Source organism: Rhinolophus hipposideros (assembly GCF_964194185.1).
Source record: "Rhinolophus hipposideros genome assembly, chromosome: 16".
Classification (NCBI taxonomy): Eukaryota; Metazoa; Chordata; class Mammalia; order Chiroptera; family Rhinolophidae; genus Rhinolophus; species Rhinolophus hipposideros.
In genome coordinates, this window is record NC_138062.1 from 45,439,691 (window position 1) to 45,455,747 (window position 16,057).

The 16,057-nt window shown below is 51.2% G+C and overlaps 1 protein-coding gene across 1 annotated transcript in view; it reads left to right on the plus strand.

The window, feature by feature from the left end:
* The first annotated feature begins 1,020 nt into the window (after positions 1–1,020).
* LZTS1 (leucine zipper tumor suppressor 1) overlaps positions 1,021–16,057 on the plus strand; it is a 49,694-nt gene continuing 34,657 nt past the window's right edge. The window contains exon 1 of the mRNA XM_081076427.1: positions 1,021–1,187. The gene's annotated coding sequence lies outside the window, so the exon portion shown is untranslated. The remainder of the gene's footprint in view (positions 1,188–16,057) is intronic.

Consider the following 16,057-nt stretch of genomic DNA (forward strand, 5'->3'; position numbering starts at 1 on the left):
TTAACTGTCCCTCCAACGCTTGTAAGTTTGGTTTTACTCATAGCTCAACTTCTGGAAGTTGAAAATGAGTGTGGTAGAGAAAATGATAGTGTTAGAAAGGTACTGGGTGAGATTAATGGCTATAAATTTGAAACAGGCCCCAGCTTTTCCCTGAAACTTAGTCCCTGGGAGGGAGGATGCTGAAAAAGTTTGCCTTTGAAATGTCTTGGGAATGGGAGTGACAGTGTTCTGGGTTCTGGTCTGTAATCCTGACATGGTGAAGTAATGCACCGTATAGGCTGGGAATCGGGTCTTTGGACCTAGAAATCCAGCCTTTTTTGCGGGGTTTGGGGCTTGGAGTGCAGAAACGTGATTGGGAAAAGGAAACTGGCGGATTAAAAGAAGGGATGATAGAGAAGGAATATGGAAGAAAATGGAGAACATGGAGAAAAGGAGAAAAAGAAGGAATGGATAAAGGAAACCTGAAGGAGTGAGAATGGAATGCAGGTAATAAAAGGGGGGAAAGGAGGGGATAAGAGCAAGATGGGAACAGTCGGAGAAAGCGAGAGAGGAAGGAGGGAAAGACAGCAGGTAGGGTCGCCCGAAGGGGTTTGCTGGAAGTCAGAGCAGAGAGATGGGAGTCCCGAGACCCAGCGCCCGCAGCGGGCGCAGAGGAGAGGGGAGATCGCGAGCAGCTCCAGCTGTCAGCTAGAAACAAAGGCGGCCGAGCGGTGAGGGCGAGGCTGCCGGCCGCGCCTCGGCCAATGAGCGGTGCCGGCGCCAACCACGTCCCGCCTCACCCTCCCTAGGCTCCGCCCCTCTCTGTCCCCGGCCAATGAGAGGCCCCTCCCCGCCCCGCCCGCCGCGCTATGCCCCACCCTGGCCAATGAACGGCGCCGGCTCCAGCCCCACCCCGCCCCGCCTGCGGCTCCGCCCCTCCCTGTCCCCACCAATGAGCGGCGCCGGCCCCGCCCCGCCTGCCCACAGCCCCGCCCGCCCGCCCGCGGCTCTGGGACCCCGCACAGAGGCCGGCGCGCCGGGAGCGGGCGGGCGGCGGGCAGCGCGCGGGCGGAGCAGCCGAAAGTTTCTCCGCTCGCCTCGTCCGGCGAGCCAAAGCCACCCGTCAGCTCTGGGAAAAGAGACACGAGAATACATTGCAAAACACACTGAAAAATAATTCTCAAGTCAGCCCGAGGCGCAGGGGGCAGGTAAGGTGCGGTGGATGAGTGGTCTCGCTCACTCCCAGCAGGGTCTGCTGCCACGGCAGGCGTCCAGGGTCCGGGGACAGCGCGCTCCCCGCGGCGTGCAGCGCGTCTGTAAGTCTTTGTCTGTGCCAAGTCTGTCTAGGTGTCTTTGTCTCTGCAGGTAACTGTCAGCGTCTCCCCTCTGCCAGGGTGGGTGCTGCTGGCTGGTCCCAGCCTAGAGGACCGAATGGACGTCTGTCCTTCTGTCTTTTTGTGTCCATCTCCTGCAGACGGGGTGTATGTACTCCCAGCCCCGAATCTGATCTCGATGGACGTAAGTGTTGGGTGACACGGATGTCAGAGATGAGGAAGCCTGAGGTGTACATGGGGCTGGAGGGGCCCTGCCCCCAGTCAGTGGGTTTGACAGCTGGAGCCGGCCTCCGAGCTTGGGCGGTCTGGAACTTTGGAGGCGTGCTGTGTCCGCACTGATGGCAGGGACACTAATGCAGTTCGAGGTTTGGAGTGATTCACTGAAGGAGTATGTCACATGGGCTGAAGGGAATGGGGGGCTGATGAACCCCGGAATTTAAGTGGCCCCCTGAAGCTGCAGGTCACCATAATCAGCCCTGGACATACAATTCAGCCAAAGTAATGCACGCACACACGCACACACACTCACACCTCCACACACACCACATTCACCTCTTTCTCTCACCCACCAGAAACAACCAGCCCCCCACTACTTCCACACACACACATCCTTCCACATGCTTAAGGCACAGAAACATCAAGGGCCAGGTGATCTTTCTCTCTCCTGCTCCAAGTGGAAAGGATTGAACTGTGGAGCGCAGGAGTATTCTGCTCGCCCACTAGGGTGTCAGGCCTAGGAAAGTGCCCCAGACGTGTTAGCTTCAGAGCCCTCAATTTCTCAGGAACAAGGAGTGCCCAGGGTTCTGATCATCTGAAGTTCATGGGTCCTTCCTCTTCCCTTCCATCCACACTGTCCTGCTGCCATCAGCCCCTCTGCTCTGGCCTTGGGTCCTGGCAAACAAGTGAAGAGGCACCGAGTTCTGGAGAACTCTTGTCAGGAGCTGTGCCAGATAAGGGTCTCCTGCTCTGCGGGAAGCACGGCCTAATTATCATCGTGGGAGCCGAGGAGCCCAGCCACAGACAGATGAGCTGTCTGCTTGGCAGTTCTTGAGAGACCCTTGAGAAGAGTTTGTGGGTGGGAGCAAGAGAGTGTAACCTGAGCTTCCTCGAAATTCAAAAACCAATTTTTCTGTGGGCATGCTGGGGAAAATACAGGTGTTGGAAGTATGCATGTATATGTGTGCACATGAAAATGGGTGTTAGAGACAGTGTTCCTGGGGGAAGGGTGTTTGCGCTCAGGGTGGGAAGAGCCGAGTCTGTGGGTGGAAGTCTGTGGGCTGAGGCATACATGCTCATGAGGCGTGGTGTCTACACCTTATATTTATCCAGCGCCTTTCTTCTGAGGCACTTTCTGCACATCACAGATGTTATCTCCTTTGCTATCTCCATTGTCCTCGAAACATAACTACCACGTCGGTATGAAGTACGGTTAACTCTCTGTGTTTACCAGTAAAGACACTGAGGCACTGGAGAGGCAGGGCTTTCCCTGAGGTCTACAGCCACCGGGAGCAAAGTTAGGCTTAGCAACCTGGGGTTCAAGTACAGGATCTCAGCTAGACAGATGTGAGTGGGGGACGTTCACTCTGCTTGAGGTGAGAAGAAACTCACGTGGAGCAAGAAGGGTGTCTCTCAAAGGCGAGCCAGAGAGAGGGTAGGATGGTTGAAATGGTTATTATTTAACATTGATGGCAGCCTCTGCATGCTGCACTAGGTGAAACCTGTTTCAACCATTCAGCTTGTGCATGTGTGTGTCTGTAAAAGGTCTCCGGTCTGTGTATGTGTCTTAGTAGATGTGTGGCTGGGTGGCCGCCATCAAAGGTGCGCTGCTGTGTAGTGTGTGCTGGGAGAGCCTGTGTATTAGGCATGTGCCAGGGGAAGATTTGCCAGGCAGTTTTGAGAAGCCATGTGTCTGCCTGTATGGGCCAAGAGGTAGATGGGCACCAGCCATAAAAAGATGCCTTTCTAATCCCAAAAACTTATTTATATGCCTTTGCAATTCACTCAACATTCAGTTAATAAATATTCATTGAGTGCCTACAAAATTCAAGGCTCTGGGCCAGGCAGCGAGGCTTCGAAGAAGAATAAGGTAATGATGGCAAACCTGTCATTAAGCAGCTTACAGACGAGACGAGCGTAATGGGTAATGCTGTGTTTCCCTGAAAATAAGACCGGGTCTTATATTAATTTTTGCTCCATTAGGGCTTATTTTCAGGGGATGTCTTATTTTTTCATGTACAACAATCTACATTTATTCAAATACAGTCATGCCATCTTCTTCTGGAACATTGTCATGACGTACTAACTGCGTCCATCTGACTGAGATCTTAACTGGGGCTTATTTTCGGAGTAGGTCTTATTTTCGGGGAAACACAGTAGTTCACAACATCTAATCCCATCCACTACGTACACTGTGTGCCCAGTACTCTTTCTTCATGATCTCATGTAATTCTCAGCGCAGCCCTGCAGGGTATATATGCTGATGGGGGAGGAGACTTAAATAACATAGCTGGGATAGCAAATGGTGGCGCAAGGATTTGAACTCAGCTCAGCCTCTGGCTCTTCCACTTTCTCCTGCTACCTCTGAGCACAGAAATACGTGTTTCTTCTCTGTAAAATGTTCTTGCCCTGTCCCCGCACCTCCATCCACCTAGTCGGGGCATGGGCCTTCCTCTGAGTTCCTGCCATCATTCCATGGTATCTCGCGTTTACCGTCTGGTTCCTGAAGAGCCCACAACGTTCTCAGAGTCAGAGATTGTGTTGTGAATTCCCAGGTCAGAGGACAATGTCTGGCTACTCGGCGTAGGCCCTTCGTGAATGCTTGTTTAGTAGAGTGATGAGAGAGCAAAGAGCTATCAGGGACCCTTGGCAGGGAGCATTTTTCCCAACAGTGGCTTTCTGCAGGGGCACACATTGCCCTGACTTTCCTGCCTCTGTTATTGGCCCAGCTCCTTCAGTGCCTCTGCCTAGACAGGGCTTCTCCATCCCAACTCTTGCCTCTCTGACAGTTCAGGTGCTTAAGGAAAACCTAGCCCCCACCCACCCTGCCAATCCACACACTCCATCTCCAGCTCAATCAACGGACAAGTACAATTACAAAGGGGGAGATGCCAGGTGTGATCTAGATTTGAGGTTTTAAAATCGCGCACAGGGAACCCTAGGAGCAGTGGTTTCAGGGCAACGATGAGGTGTTTCTGGGGCTTTGCCAACAAACAAGTGTCCAACTGCCTGGGGAATCTTTAGGCAATTTACATGGTAGGTCTTTGAGTTTGTTTTTGAATAGATCTTTGTGTTGCTGCAGTTTTGCTGAATTTGCTGTGTTGCTGAATTGGACTCTGCTGCTGGGAGGGTGAATTGCTTCCATGTTTGGGGAGGTCATCTGGCCATGACTTGCCCAAGGTCACACCGTCACAGACCCGGTGACTCTCTTCCCATGCTCTTTGCACCACCCATTATTTCTCATATCAGGTTTGCCACATGCCTTCTCAAGAATCATGATGATTTTAATTCACCTTTCAAAGATCAAATTTGAAAAACTCTGCGTTTCCCTATTTGTTCACTATTTACCCATGCCAGACCCCAAGGAGATGGGGGATTTTTTTTTAATGGCTCAATAATGGTCTGAGATTAAACTCTGTGATGAGATTTGGGAAGAGGAACCAGCACATGTGAATCAATGTCAGGTCCAGTGACAACTGGATTGTACTACCGTGGAACATGGCAACTGCTCAGCGTGAGGGAAGTGAGCTTGAAGACACCAGGCAGGACACGGTCGTGGACTGAACGTCAAGAAGGTGTGAGAGGGTAGACGTAGTAGCAGCAGCAAAATGCCAGCTGAGAGCTAAGGAGATGGACTTTCTCTTCTAGGGAGTACCCTCCTCCTTCCCCAGCTCAGCCAGTTGCCCAGCCCAGACAGAGCCAGGAATGATGGGAGGGAGGGCTCACTTCTTATAACTGCCTCCAGCCAAACGAGTGTGCACACTGGCCTTGTACCTCCTCCTCCGAGGGTTTAGAGCAGTGCGTGGGCATGTGTCAGTGGAGCAAGGTTGAGCTGGGCTTCGCGTGAGCTGCCGCTTGGCACAGCTGCCCCAGTATCTGCAATCTCCATCCTGCTTCTCTCACTCTCTTGCTTCCTGTCAGACACAGACTTCCACCAGACGGCCAAACACCATCCCTAGGCTTCCTGTAGTAATGATTTTAATAGCCTTTTTTATCTGTACAGGACTTTACACTTTAAAAGAGATGTCGTTGTTGTTGTTGTTGTTGTTGTTGTTATTATTATTATTATTATTATTATTATTATTATTATTACCAACTCTGTGGGAAGATCTCTTCTACAGTTTGACAGATGAGAAAACCAAGTGCTCCTGTCTGAGATAAAGGAGTTCACCTAAGATTTGAAGTGGAACGCTGGGATTGGAGCCCAGCCATCCTGTCTCCCAATCTGGGGCTGTAACGACCCAACCATCAGACTTCATTAGTTAAACAGATTTAGGTTCACTGAATTGTTAACAAGTGTTTAATGTGCAGAAAACAAAAAGAATTTTTTTTTTAATTATAAGAACTCAGTTTACTTTCATAGGTATTGTAATTCAAGTGTGCTGAGTCTTGGAGTTTTCTTCACTTTTTTCTGCACGCCCCCCTTATCCGTAAGCACTTGTTATGTACATATGTTAAATCAATAAACAATAAACTAGGAAGTATTTAGCATATGGGAATGTCTACTTGAGACTTATGTGAAGGAATGAACTTTATCTTGTGTAGGTTCTTTCTTTACAACTAGTCAGTTCACAAGGTTGAAATTATAGCAAGCTTTGCCTTCACAGAATCTGAATTAACGACATTTCATTGGAATAACAACCTTTATTCCATTATCTATTTCAGTGTTTCCACCTTATCTCTGGGCAGCTAAGTTCCAAACTAAAATGAGCTTTGCAGTCTCTTCCCTGGTAACATGAGCAGTGTGTGGAAACCAGACTTGGGTGCTGATCACACACGGGGGCTGCCTTCCGATGAGGAAAGGCTCTGATGGAGTGTGGACGGGGAAGAGGGTGCGGTGGGTGTGAGGGAGAGAGAAGAGGCAGGAGACAGAGTGCGCGTGTGCACACAGCACGCATGCGTACACACGACCAGCTAACATTAATTGTTCTAATCAATCCAGCAGAGAGGTGATTTTTCCTATTAAGTGATAGGCCAACTAGGTGTCGGAACAGATGTGATGTGGGTTTCATCCAGTACCTGGAACAAAGGCAGTAAAGAGCTGCCCTGCCCAGATCATCCATAGATTTTTTTTCCATGTCAGTTAATCACTGTGGGAGAAGATAACTAACTGCCTTCAGGATGGCTGCCAGCAGACACACACACACACACACACACACACACACACACACACACATTCATTCATCTAGTCTTGTCATCTCTGTCTCTCTCTGAGACATGCTCTCCTCCCAGTCACTTCCCATGAGAGGTGTCCTCAGATTCTCCATGGCAGGACCCGCAAGACCCACACCTGGCTCTCCCTGGATTGGCCTCTCTGTGGCATGATCTGAAGTGCGCTCGGGCAGCCCCCTCCCAAGCTCCCCAGAACCTCCCTATCTGCCATGCCCAGAGCAGTCTCCCTTCAGAGCTGCAGATGTCCCCAGGCCGCAGCATCCCCCAGAAGAAGAGGGAACAGTCTAAATGAAACTCTGAGCCCAGGGTGTATCCAAGGACACAGCCCCTCAAGGATGTCAAAAGTGGAGCCGAGATCCGGGTGGAGTGGGCATCACTCTGAAAATCCACTGGTGTCTAAGGACAAACCCTGCCTGCCCCGTGTATGACTCTCACCTGGTGCATAGACTGCAGGGGGGCTGAGGCAGTGCGTGCTGGGCCCCAGGCTAGGGCTGTGCACGTGGCTCACTGGCCTGCTGGTTTGGGGGCACCTGCACTCTCCTTGCTGTGGCAAAGCCGTTTGCTGCTCCGTCAGCCTCCTCCTGGCACCCTGGACTGCTAAATTGGTCTCAACTTGCTGTACTTCCACCCACCACCTTAGTCATTATTCACTGGCAGCATTCAGAGAGTGGGTGTAAAGCAGCCGAACATTATATTCCTGCAGAAAAGAGAGATAGTTGAGTATAGGCAAGCGAGGAAAAGACAGAGGGAAGGAGCTAAGAGAAAGAGAAGGAGGTAGAGAACAAAGCTTGGGTTTGCCAGTACCTTTCCCCGGGGACCCCAGTAACCCTGGATGGTGGGGCAGTGGGTGATAGTGAGTGGCTCCTGGCTCAGCAGGAGGAGGGACAGGCATTCTAGGGTGAGAGGGGTACACTCACAACTGAGGGGCTGCACCTGCCTGGTCTGGACAGAGGAAAGGCCATCAGCTGTGGGGAGAGAAAGACCCGACCCTCCATCTGCTACTTAAATTCTGCAGTAGGTGCTGTCACGCCCAGGGTGCACCTGATCCCATGAATCAGTATTTCATTCTCATTTCTCTCCTTCCTCCCTGCCTAGACTATAAACCCCTTGAAAGAGAAAGTATGTCATGCCACAGGTGTGTAGCCCCAGGCCCTGGACACAGGGCTCAGCCCCAAATGCCTGAGACTGATGCTGGTGAGGCCTGCCATGGCCCTTCCTACCCAGCCACTTCAGATGTCCCTGTGCCGCTCAAGGGCCCCCGGGGCCAGGAACCCAGGCAGCCAGGAGGAGAAGGAACGAAGATGGAGCTTCCAGGCGTGGCCTCCCCTCTTCGTGAGGACGCTTCGGGGGCAAATGGGCACAGCACGGGACAGACCAGCAAGGGGAGCAGATGCTCAGAGGCCTGTCCAGGCTCAGCGGCTCCGTCCACAAGCTCTCCCGCCCACGGATGGGGTCTCCCAGATGGCTCATGCAGCGCCGACATTGCACTGGGGCTGGCAGGAAGTGGAGAATAGTGGTTCTCCTGTCAGACCGCAGAGACAGTGTCAGTCAGAGCAGACTGACCTTGACAGGAGGTTCCCTGAGTCACTGATAATATTTGTTTGGTCTCCCAGGGAGAGGATGGAAGGGGAACACAGCAACCACCTAAGCTGGAACTTGCTGAGCCCCCAACCCAGTTTCTTCCCTCCCACCCTCTTCTCTGGTAAGATAATGGGAAAACCCTGAGAACAAAAGCTGCCACACAGCTAGGCAGGCAGGGACACTGGGGAACCATGCTTAGAATGTCAAGGGTCAGAAGTCTGGGGAATGAGCCCTGGGGCTGCTCTTGACCTTCTGCCAGTCGCTAAGAGGCAGCCTGTCTGAGTGCCTCAAGGACGCTGTGCAGTCTGTCCTACCACCTCAGCAGTGAGGTCAGGGTTTCAAAAGGACACTTAAAGCCCTCACGACCCTCCCTTATGTATTGCCATCTTCAGACTCTGCAGTTTCGGCTCCCTTCTGCTCTTCCCTCTGGGGAAGCGCATCTCAGCAGGGCCCAAGGAGGTGGGAAGGATTAGACTGGGCTCCTATCTTAGGGAGACAGCCTCCCCCGCCTTGCTGATCAAATTCCCCCAGCCCCAACGCCTCAGTGGCGCCAGCAGACAAACCGCACTGCAGGCAGGTGGGGAACACGAGAGCCCAGGCAGCCCCCAGCCTCCACCTGCACTGTAAAGGGAGCTCCGCTGACGGCCAGGAGGACTTCCAGCTGCCTGCCTCCTCCCTGGCTGGGCTAGCAGCTGCCCCTGCCCAAAGGCTCTGCACAAGCTGGGGGGAGGAGGGTAGCTGGGGGCAGGATGCGAGGCTTTTCCTGACATTTCCTCATGCACCAGGACGACTGGAGCACCAGGCTTTCAGCTTCCCCAGGCTTCCTACTAAGACCTCAACCATCTGTTGAATTAGAAATCTTCTCTTGACCATGGAGTTACTTCTGTGCTACAACAGGGACCACCAAGTCCAGGGTCCCAAGATTTATCAGGAAACTAACGAGCCTGCGTTCAAGGAATGACCAGTACTCTGCATAGAAACACAAAATCTCAGGGTTGAAGGGATCCTTAAATACCATTCTATCTGCTTCCCGCCCAAAAAAACACCTTCTCCCCCCCCCCATTGTCTTTTCTCTACTTCTATTCACCTCCAAGAACTGCTGTTCTGGACCCCAGGAATACAGTTCTTTCTATTTTAGTTCCATTCCTTTAAAGTCATTGACCACTGAGTTCATGTCCAGTGCTCTGCCTGCCACAAGGTGTCACCAGCCTGGAATTGGGGGAGGTGACAGATATATCTTTTTAAAAATCACTACACAAAGCAGTTCAGGTCTAAACAGTCTTCATGGAAAACGTAGAATTTGAAAAGGGCCCCGTGGGTTGGATGTGATTTTAAAAGATGGAGGGAGGGGGCTGCAAAGGTCCAGGACAATAAGTGGCCAGGGAACAAAGGCGAGTCAGAGTAAGGAGGACCCCTCTTACCCAGTTCAGAGTCCGCATGTCATTTGACAGGTGGTGGAGAACCACTGCAGCAATGGGAAGGGACCAGCTCATAGCTGACTTGGCTTTTAGGAAGTTCCTCTAGCAATGGAGTATAGGATAGATGTGAGGATGGAGAACCTTCTTTCTAGAAATGACATCATGTATTAGAAGGCCTTTCTATCTTCCTCCCTGTCTCCTAGTTGATGGCACGCGTTCCCAGAGATCTCGTGCTGGTCTGGAAATGTGGGGGAGCACAGGCTTCAAAGAGAGGGGAGTTCCTAGTCCAAGGTCAAAGGTCAGGGGTTAACGGGCTGCGTCGAGGACTTATTTGTAACAGGAGACATGACTAACACCTTACTTTGGACCTGGAAGGAATCACAGCAGACTTAAAAAAAAAAAACAAAAAACAGATGACCCAGAGGCGAGGCAAGACTGGGGCGGGCCTTGCCCAGGGTTCCTCGGCTGCTTAGTGGCAGAACCAGGGACCCTGCTCCCAGCTCAGAACCTTTTCCTCGCCCCCGCTGTTAATTGCAGGGCCAGTGGAATTCAGCAGCTCCTCCAACCTGAGCGCTCAGCAGGTGTGCCCCAGGGGGTGGTCTCAGTCTCTCTGGATTTCTCCCCACCCAGGTCAAGGGGATGTCCTGGATGGCAATAACAGCTGATCACCATGGCCTCTGGGTCTCTCTTCTGTCTTCTTTCTTGTTTCTCTGGGTGCTTCAGGCATTTTCTTTTCCTCCTTCCTCTGCGTTTTCCTTTGCTCTGAGGGTTCGGAGAAATTCCCAACTAATGTGACAGGGAAGGTTTACATGTCAATCGCAGTTGCTACCAGTGGGCGCCTTTCAAAAATGAAAAACAAGTTCTCTGCCTCAGTCTCCTACGTGCTAGGTATAAACCAAGTCCAAACAAAACCAAAGGTTGCAAATGTCAGTCAACCGTGCTAACTGCCCAGGGCATTGATGCCACTGGGAGTCGGGAAAGATTCCCAGACAGGAGGCAGGTCTCATCAAGCAGGGACCTCCTTCACTCTCAGAAGAACAGGGTGCCCGGGAACCCCTGCCCACAGCCATGAAGCTCTCAGAACACCATTCCCCATCTTCCTCTGGAAGGCTCCTCAGCCTGGTACCTGCTCAAGAGCTTCCCTCTTGCCTGCTGAAAAGCCGGCTAGCCAAGGGAGGGCAAGGCAGGCAGAGTGTCCTGTGAAGTCTCCAGTGAGGTGACACCTGGAGACCGGGCTTTCGTCCGGAAATACTTCTGTCCCCACCGTGCTCTCTTATTCTCCCAGAGGAGTTGATCCTCACCTGGTTGGCAACCTACAGCTCTGGCAGAGAGAGCAGGTGAATCCTAAAGGTGAGGCATGGGTTTTGTCATGTTTGTCAATCCTGTGTGCAAGTTTGGACATGGACAGTGGAACATGGTTTTGGGAATCAGAGAAACCAGTGTTTGGATCCTAGCTATGCTACCTATTTGCTGTGTGACGTTGGGCAAGTCACTGAGCCTCTCTGAGCCTCTGTTTTCTGATCTGTAAATTATATTGGGTCCCATATAGAATTTTTAAGAAAATTCCACGAGCCAATGTAAGTAAAAGTGCAAGAAACATAGTAGGATTCTCTTTGTGTTAGCCTCGGCCCCTTCCCATCAGCTCCAATCGAAGGAGACTGGGCATAAGAGTGAGTTGTCTGTGAGGGAGGATCGTGAGCCTGTGGTCCAGACACACGTCCCAGGGATCAGGGAGGGACAATTTTGGAGTCAGGCAGTACTGGCTGTGACAACTACCTTCTTATCTGCTTACTCTGCAAAGGGAGACAGTTGTAGCAGAAAACAATACGGGAGGGAACCACTCCATCTTTGTCTCTCTGCGTTTCCATCCACACTGCCAAGCTGACGAACTTAAAATTGACTTATGAAATTATGTAGAACAGTAAGTGTGACATCATGGAATGTCCTGAAGTTGAGACTCGGCGCTGAAAGTGGATCTCTTGCTCAGTTGGGCTTACGCCACATGTGTGAAGGAGAGGAGGAGGTGAGAGGAGCAGGCTCAGAGGCCCAGGGTCAGCTGGGTGTTCCCTCCGCCTCAGGAAGGACCCCACAACACCATCTCGAGGGCTTGTATGGAACAGAACAAGGGGGGACGATTTCTCCCCAGGGTGAAGAGCTGGCTAGAAGGGGCGTACGCTGAGCCTCTTTCTTCCTTCCTCCTGCCTCTTGCTTCAAAGCCAATGTCTTTCCCATCGGGATCATTTTCTGGATTACGTAGCACATAAGGTCAGGAAAGAGGGAAAAAGAAAAACAAATAAAATGAAACATTTCTGTGCATTCGGTTTACGGGGGATGCCCAGATGTGAGAGAGCCCAGGTATGGCCGCATCACACAGGAGAATGCAAACGACTGAATTCCAGTTCTGCCTTGGAAAATTAGAGAGCAATTATTCCACCTAACTGGCATTAAACTAGACAGAGGCAGGAGCCTGGGTGGACCAAGGAGAAGCTGTTCTTGTTTCAACACACATTCCCCGTGTGAAACAAGCAGGCTGGCGTGGAACGCTCCTTCCCCCTGCCTTCTCCTATTCCTCTGTGTTCTTTTTTTAAGTGGAGGAAACTTTCCACTTTAATGGTGAGGCCCCCAGTTGAGGTGATTTCCTCCACGGTGTGCAGCACACAGCTGTTAGTTCTCTGATCCCATGTCTTCAGAGTGCAGCGATTTTCGGTCCGAGCATGTTGGTACCTAAAATCTGAGAAGGCAGTACCTCCACCAACGTGGGGCTCTCACAGCTTTTAGGACTGTCTGGGAAAGGGGGTGCCAGCCCAGTTGCAGGGGCCTCTGTTCTAGAACTAGGAGAGCTTGAAGAGACCTCAAAGGGCTGCTCAGGAGAAAAGAAGCCATGGGACTTGCCTTGGGCAGTCTCTGCACTCCCCCGTCCCCTGCCCCTTTTTAAATCAGGCAGAACCTCGTACAGGATGGAGAGCTCAAAGGACTGCCCGAGGCACAGGCCCTGGGACAGCAGCCATGAATCTCCCTCTTGACTATGCTCCATGGATTGAGAAGCTGACAGAGACGTGGAACAAGAAGCACAAGGCAGTCTGGAATTAGGCCTTACTCTCTTGGACAGACAGTGGTTTTAGAGAAGCCTGCCAAAGGTCAACATTAATGGTGTATGTTGAGGTTCTTGCTTAAGATGTCTCCACCGAGCAGGTCCCTTGGGGGGTTCGTCCCAGGACAGAGAGACAGGTTGAAGAGATGGCAGCACAGACTCAGAGCCCCTCTCCCTCCCCCCCTACCCCGCCCACACACACCTTTCTTTTACACCAGTGGCTGAGGGAGAGGGGCAGGGAGGCAGGTGGGGATTTCTGGGAGCAGCCAATTGTGGATCCGGTCTCATGGAAGCGCGGTCTCCCTGCCTTGCCCAGACCTGTGCTGCCTATACCGCGCCTCTGAGGCAGCCAGGGCACCAGCTGCAGGGGCACAGTAGCAGGGGGACCCCAGGGATCGCTGCTTCTTTTGAGGACCAGAAAGGCCTTGTAGGGTCTGAATCTTCGCAGGCAAATATGTTTCCACATTAAGTTACAGAGAGGCGCCCGCAGAAGGTAGTCTGGCTTCTGAGAGTGGTTAGTGACTATTGCGGTTTCTCTTGCCAGAAAACCCAGTGTGTACCAGCCCTCGTGCTGCTTCACGGTCTCTTTTCCTGCCCGAGCCCCTGAGCTCAGATGAGACCCTGGAGCCCCCCACCCCCACCCCCACCCCCACCCCGTCCTCTCCTTGCCTCTCACTAGACTCAGGTGAAAGGACCACACACACACACACACACACACACACACACACATGCTCCTGTTTAATTCTCCTCAAGGAGGCAGGGGTGAAAAATGTGGGCTGAACAGTGGAGGCAAGAGACAGGGGAGGCCAGGGTCAGTGCTGCAGCCCACAGGGAAATCAGGGAAGCACAGAAATGCCTCTGAGGAGAGCCTGGGCTGAGCTGCTATTCCCCACCTGCAACTCAGAGCGTGTGCAGGGGACAAGGAGATGGCTCTGGCTAAACATACCCCAGCCTCTAACCCTCTGTGCCACCAGGCGAATGGCTGGGACTGCTCTCTCCTGCGTGGCCATGCTTCTGGCTGTCTGCTCCTTTCCTTGAGTGTCCCAGGTTCTTCTGCCTGGCAGGCTCCATGGGATTCCAGGTGTCCTCGGGGGGATTACTATCCATCGGTCTGATCAGTGATTTCTAGGCGCTTTAAGAGCAATTCTTACAAACAACTGATAGATGATTACTCATTTTTTAAAAATTGAATCTCTAGAGGCCCCCAGTGGAAATGTCCCCAGTTCTTTAGCCAATGCGAGAAAAGAAACAGAGCCCAGGGACCTGCAAAGTTGAAGAAAAATATATCAGGAGTTTGAGCCTCGCCTTAGAGCCTAGCAACGTCTTGAGCCACCAAATCCAAAACAAAACAGAACAAAAAAACTAGCTGCCATTTGGTAAGCTCTTAATTATATGCTAGCGCCTTTACAGGTAAAATTTACTCAATACGTACAGAAGCCCTATAAGGTAGGTAGTTAACACCTCTCTACAGAAGGAGGTAGAAGCTTGGAGAGGCTACAGCAGGGGCCCAAGAGTGTGGGTGAGCAGAGAGCGGGGGACAGGGGGTGAAGGAGGGGCTGGGCTGTGTGGCACAGTTGAGGTGGCTTAAACAATCAACATTCATTTCTCACAATCCTGGGGGCTGGGAAGTCTCAGCTCAAGGTGCTGCAGATCTGGTGTCTGAGGAAAGTCCACTTTCTGATTTGCAGATGACTGCCTTCTTGCTGTGTCCTCATGGTGGAAAACGAGGGTTCTGGTCTCTTCCGCTTCTTCTGAGGGCACTAATCCCTTCATGGGGCTCCAGGTTGGGGCTTCAACTTATGAATTGGGGGTGGGGAGGGAGGACACACACATCAGTGCACCTGTTGGGCTGCAGCGTCCAGCCCTATGCTAGGAGTCAGGGTTCCTGCCTCTGAGGGTGCAGAGCCTCACCGAGGAACTGAGTGAGAGAGAACATCACTGTAGTCAAGTCAGGAGATGACGCGGAGGAACCCACACTGGGTGTCTGAACCCTCTGCCTCTCATCCCCAGGGGACCCCGGCCCCGTTCCTTGTTCCCTCTGGGTGTAGTCTCCTCATTGATAAATTGGGAAGAAGGAAAGATCCACCTTGTGGGTTATTGTCAGAATTTTCTGTAAGTGAAAATTTTATTGAAGTATAATACAGAAATCATGGATGAACAAACAGCCAGATGAGTTTTCAGAATTCTCCTATAACTAGAACCCAAGGCAAAAGATAGAGCATGAGAAGTACCCCCAGGATCCCTTGTGTTCCCCTCCAGGTCATGTCCATCTCTCTCCATGACGCCATCACTTTGACCTCTGTGTAAACATCTTATTCATAGGCTCCCACAACGTGTGCTTCTTTGTGTGAGAGGCTGGTCCAGATGGTTGTGTGTTACAGTCGTTCCGTCATTCTCATTGCTCCGTAACAGGCTACTGTACGACTATTCCACTGTGGATAGGATTTAGGTGTCCAGGCATTTCCCGTGTGGGGCTGTTACACATGATGCTGCTAGGTCTTTTAGTAAACACAGGTGAGCATTTCTACTGGGTGTACACCTGGAAGTGGAATTGCTGGGTCATAAGGTCTGCATATGCCAACCCTTCTCAGTGTGGTGGAGCGTGACGGCAGTCCCCACAGCGGAGTGTGACAGCCTCGGTTGCTTCATGTCCTTGCCACCACTTGATATTGTCTGGCTTTTTCATTTTCCCACTAGTGGTTGCTTAGTGGTATTTAATTATGGTTTTAATTTGCATTTTCTTGATGATGGAGCATGGTGAGCCCCTATTTATACATTTTTCACCATTTGCATATCCTGTTTTATGAAGTGGCTAATTGAAATCTTTTCTTCATTTTTAACTTGGTTTCATTTTATTAGAGATTCACAAGAGTTCTTTTTTGCATTCTGTTGGGAGGCCTTTGCCAGTTATGTGTACTGGAAATATCTTCTGCTATGCTCTGGTTTGCCTTTTAACTCTTAATGGAAACCCCTGAGGAAGAGAAATTCTTAATTTATCAATATTTTTCCTTTATGGTTAGTGTTTTTTTATGTCCTGGTTAAGAAATGTCTGCCTATCCAAAGGCCAAGAAGTTATTCTTCTGTGTGTTCTTCTAGAAGCTTCAGTGTTTTACCTTTCACATTTATATCTAAAATTCATCTAGAATTCTTTGTGTGTAGTATGAACTAGGAGTCAAAATTCCCTTTTTTATAAGTGGATGCTGGTTAACCAGCAGCAATTAATAAAAATAAGATTATTTTCCCACTGCTCTGCACTGTCCCCTTTG